Genomic DNA, 6000 nt, shown 5'->3' with positions numbered 1-6000 from the left:
ATATTGTAAATTGATTATGTCATTTATATTTTTGATAATCGATCATAAATTTTTCGTATCTAAAATAAGTACTCACATTCTATTCCTATACTGACGCTATACCGACTGTCATCAGTTCCCTTTCTCGACAACCAAATCTGTCGACAGCCGATGACAGAGCGCGGTGACAGGCGACAAGCGACAGGCGACAAGGAACGCTATACATCGGACATGGCTAATCATTTGTATTGTACTGCCGCAGATGTTGAATTTTAGGGTTACCATAGCTTTAAAATAAAGGTAAGACTGTCTTGATTTTTTTATACATTAGACGCGAGAAAGTTACGTCTACACCTGCGTTGAATAAACTGTCACGTGTCACTTAACTTTAAGAAAATCATTAACCGTTGGTAGCAGAGAACAAAATCTCTGTATAAAACATATCGTTATCCCTGCCATTACCTTTGACAAAACAGAGACAATAATAAGTTTTAAACGAATATTTTGGTATCAGAAGCCCACGAAAATTTATTTTAATTTAAAAGTTTTTAATGCAAACTTTTCGTAAAAATTCAAGTTTTGCTTTCTCTCATTTCTTTAAAAAAATGAATATGATTTTGTATAAATATTTAGATTTACGTATACCTACTACATAGCAGTGTATGAATACAGGATAAAACATCTCGGATCACCGAGAACACTCCCAGAGATCACCGACAACATCAAGGGGTTGCTGGGATTCTTTGGAGAGTTGGGTTGGCTGGAGTGAATCCAGATCCTGCTCACACGCAAAATACGCGCCAGTCGTGGAGTTGCGAAAATCGAGCCCTTACAACTAACTAACTACCTACTACATAAAGGTATTTTTGTATATCCCGTGTGGTCACCTTACCAATAACAATATGGGACTTCATAATTAAGTGTGACCGATGAAGTCGTAGTTATTTAGTGTCAGTATTCAAAGCCGGGAGTGATAAATTACAATATTCGCTTGTAGAAGTGACTCAATTACTATAAAAATAATACTAATAAAGGCTTCTAGATTTTACGTAAACAGAAAAAGAAAAGCGGTTTCTGACTAAGGACGGATGGAAAGTTTTAATAATCAAGTCAGATTATTATAAGCCAGAATTAGTTTACTTTGATAAAATCTCATTTAAACTCTTTAGTGATTTAGCATTGAATTTACCATTGCACAATAATTAAATGCTATTGTTTGTTTGTATGTTCGTAGAGATGAGCTTTCATTTTATTAAGATACTAGCTGTCGCCCGCGACTCCGTCACTAAAACATAATGAATAGCCTATGTATTCTTCCATACTTTGATCTACATCTATACCAAATTTCATCAAGATCCGTTGAGCCGTTCCGGAGATACCTTCAAACAAACATCCACCCAACCATCCATCTATCCATCCATTTATATCAATGCAATGCAATAAAAATACATTATCTATGGACCTTTTTAATCATTCATTTATACAAATATGCTTCATTTTATGCATATTCAATATTCAAACGACTGGAAAACATGGCAATATACTAAATATCTTTATCGCTAAGTCAATATTTCCTGTACGTTTATAGACTTAATTTCAACGGACCACCTTTTAGCGCCTCCGTATTTAGTCAGCCTTTCAAACCCTTTTCAAATTAAATAAATATTCCGTCACCATATGATCACTAAAGGGTGCAAATTGTTAATAAATTAGGTTCATTTTTCAACGAAATGTTATTTGAAATCTCTTTGACCATAGATAAATAGACTAGGCAAAGATCCGCCCCACTATGCCTTTGTAGGAAATAAATTCTTTCACTTTTGTATGGATATGATGTAGAAATAACCAATCATACATCAGCATATATCATGGTGAAAGTTACGTAAAACTTAAACGTTTTTATAAACGCATATTTACTCAGAAATTTACGTAGACAAAACGATCACAGAAGGAAGCATGCGCGCGCTTGACAGGTCTTGTCTCTTAAAAGTCAAAACGAAATCTCAATATTTAAATACGGTCATCTGTCATCGATGGTTGTCACATTATGAGCTAAGGTTCACAAAGGATTTTGAGCTTCTTTGTGTGATCTTCAAACATTTAGCCGACACTATATTTTAAGGTGAAAACCATTGAAAGTTTTGTACGGCCAACTCAATATACAAGCTTGTCTAAGCATCAGTGGATAATGAAAAAGATTACAAAGTCGTTAAATTAAGATATGTTGTAAGTCAATCAATAATGATTTCAACATTTTGAAGGTGTAAATTGTCAACAAAATGTGTTCTAATCACTCAATGCCTTCTAAATGAGATCGCTTTTCTGTTGACAAGGTATTGTGTGCCAAAAGAAAGTAAGCTCAGTGATATACCTATGTTACACAAGTAACTTAAGATTTTTTCGTTTTCAACGTCATCACCATCTTTTGAGTGTGAAGATTTCGATGTGACCTGATTGACGTATATCTAGGAAGAATTAGAAAACTCGAAGAAGTCCAATTTACAAGTTACCATTGAACGTTCCGTTAAACAGAGACCACAATATGTGGATTTCCGTCGAGGTCTCCTTTAGAAAAGTGACATAAGATGTTGCGAATCTTTAAATGGATGGATGGATGTTCGTTTGAAGGTATCTCCGGAACGACTCAATAGATCACGATGAAATTTCGCACAGCTGTAGAACATAGTCTAGAAGAACACGTAGGCTACTTTTTAATTCCGCACGGATGGTGTCGCGGGCGACAGCTAGTATAGATATAAAGTGATATATGTTTTAAGCAACGTACGTGCGTAATATAAAAGACCATTATAGATTAGATAGCTGAATTCAATTTAATACAATAATGTCGTAACGTACAAAAGATAAAAATACACTTGATGTGGGATATGATAGTGGCTGGGCACCTGAGAGCTGAGTAAGTGTCGTTTATACGTCGGATTGTGAGATCCATTGCGCTAATGTCCGACTCATTTTAGGGTTAAACATCAAGCTCTATGAGCGCTAAAACGGCGCTTACAGTTACATCTACACAGTTAATGAAATTGGTGTGTCTGTTTTTAATATCGAAGAAAAAACATTAAATTTTGCGAACATAGTGTATTTTGCTGAGAGAGTAAATTCATTTTTTTTTTAAATTTTGAACGAATGGACCGATTTTGACGGGACTTTGACGGGAAGTTATCTGATGCACGCGTGCATATTATAGGTAATATTTTTCTTCGTTGACGGAGTTGCACTTGTATAAAAACATCTTATAATTCCTTTAAAAAAAAAAGAGCCAACAATTTTTACACTACAAGCAACAGAGGTTTTTATCCATTAAAAAGGAAGCATTTACATTTAAAGTTAATCTATACAAAAAGATTTTACGCAACAGCGTTAGATCGATCATTTTAGCGGCGTTAAGGTGCGATTAGCGGGTGCTGTGTCGCTCCTCTCATTACGGCGGCCTAATTGCGCCGCAAAGCGCGCCTCAAACGCGCCGCCCGCTTTCATCTCGCCGCTCGCAGCTGGCCGTGGCTATAACGCACAAGCGGCAGCGAGAATCAAGTATAACCTATTGTGATTTAATTTAAAAAGCTTTGTTATTATTTAAATGCATACAACTATCTGACTTAGAATACAACGTGGCGTGTTAAGCAACGTGTTAAGGTTATAAGTTATATTAAACCATATCCTAATACAATACAATGTGTGAAAGGTTTCTCTCAATTTACTAGTGTTTCGCTATATTTAATATAATAATCGTTTAAGAAAAAAACTTGAGAGGTGTCAAGGGACACCCGGATGGAACGAAGTTCCTTTCTATTAATTAGTGAAGGAACCAATGTTTATTCTATGCATAAAAAACTTAAGTCTTCACAAGAAGTACATTTTATTTCTATGAATTTTCGTTATATATTGTCACGTCGTTGCCATGGTGAAGTAGCGCTCATTCGCGGTTTTAACATACTTACTATAGCAAAAAGTGTCGTGACAACTTTTCGTAAGAATTTTTTCCGTCTAGCCCCCTTTCACAACGCGCGATAAGGAACTTCGTTCCAATATTTTATGTAATAATATTTTAAATGATCATTGTTTTTACATATAATATGACGTTAAGATAGAATAAACGCTTTTCTATGCTTACTATAGCCGCAGTCTAATAGTATTCGTTATGCGGCTTAGAATTTTTTTCTGTATTCAATCATATTCAAATTTAGGTCGTATTACTATATTGTTAAAATGCAATTTACAAGAGCAACGATGGTCGGTGGAACACGGTTATGTTTGTGGCAGTCTAATTGTTTTTATTCATTTATTACTGCGCTCAAGTTGAAAGGTGGTCTTAATAGCGTATCTAGCCAGTTCGAAGGTTTATCAACGTGTTTTAAGGCATTGTATTAATTTTACGAGCGTCGGTGGCTCAGGGGTAAAGCACTGGACTTGCAATCTGCAGGTCCTGGGCTCGAATCCCGCCATGTACCAATGTGTTTTTCGATTTTCGATTTACATATGTACATTTATCCGACGTTCTTACGGTGAAGGAAAACATCGTGATGCAACCTGCACATATCTGAGAAGAAATTCAATGATATGTGTGAAGTCAACCAACCCGCACTTGGCCAGCGTGGTTGACTATGGCCTAGTCACCCCTAACTTGGGGTAGGCTCCGAACCCCTCGGTGGGGACGTATAGTGAGCTGATGATGATGATGATGATGATGATTAATTTTACAGCAATGTAAGTATACGTTTTAAATTATATTAATACGGTTTACTTAACCCTAAGTGTCTTACTACCTTTGCCTTATCCGCCACACATTCAAAAAATCTTATATAAGGAAGTCTTTGAGGCAAGCCCTTTGCCTTGTCCATAGATTTTTATATCAATAGATAGATGGCATGGACATAATTGTTATGTAGACATACAACTTGTTACCTGTTAATACGAGTAAGTCTAGTTTGACTGCCCGCAAGTGAAATGGCATTTATTTGTTACTAATGTTGCGCCACTAACCATATCAAAAAAAGTATTTTTGCTTCAATTTTATTCATTTCAATATTTTTGGAACTAATCCAGAGTATTATTTAAAAATAAACTAATAGGCAAAAGTAGATCATTTTGTCCCTTTTCTTCCTATTTAGTATAAGTATTTCTACTATCTTCAGTAGTCTGTACTATCTTCAGTTGTACCAACATAGAGTTAGGACCACCATGAAGGTATAGCTTTCGAAATCGTGATACGATAGCAACATTACCTCCACGAACCAGCGAGTCGTAGACAGCTTTCATTACACTAATGGGGATTCGATTTCTATCGATTATTGATCTTTCAAGCTTTTGTATGAAAACTCCCATCACTAATGTGTGTTTTGTAATTTTTTACATGTGAGATTTCAAGACTGTAAGCCTAAACGTGAATTGATAATACATAATTTAATTGCCAGAGTCGTTAATTGGCCACTAAGATAGATTTCTCATCAACCAAGCGGCCATCTAAGTTCGCCAAAATAGCGAAGTGTCTATAGACATCCACATACTTTTTAATGACAAAAGAGGGAGTGCACAGGAAGAGGTTATTTCTCCTTCCTGTCGATGTATCCTTCCTATCTTCCGCCAAATCCAATTCCCCTTCTCATCCTTGCATTTCATTTTCTTTTTTCTTAATAAAGTCGTCGGTAGACTCAAATAAAAAAAAACTTTATTAATAAGATAGAAACAAAATAACTGGCCACTTCACACGATGGATAATTAAAAAATAAATCATAGTGGTGATTTGGATTTTGTAATGGCGGCTACAAAATTCTAGCGCATTCGTGTGGGCAGACCACACGCATCATGGCGGGCATTCTGAATTCCCGCCACAATTGTCATACATATTTTATAAAGCGCAATGGTCCGCCTATACCTGAGTGTACGTAAAGTGTATCAGGGGTTGGCAACTTTTGTTTTTATATCAATTTATCATGGAATAACATTAGATCTCGAGATCTATTTTAGAACCAAAACACATCAGTGATTATTGTTTTTTTCTTCACT

This window comes from Papilio machaon, chromosome 24, assembly GCF_912999745.1.
Source record: "Papilio machaon chromosome 24, ilPapMach1.1, whole genome shotgun sequence".
NCBI classification, from domain to species: Eukaryota; Metazoa; Arthropoda; class Insecta; order Lepidoptera; family Papilionidae; genus Papilio; species Papilio machaon.
This window is presented reverse-complemented; position numbering follows the sequence as displayed.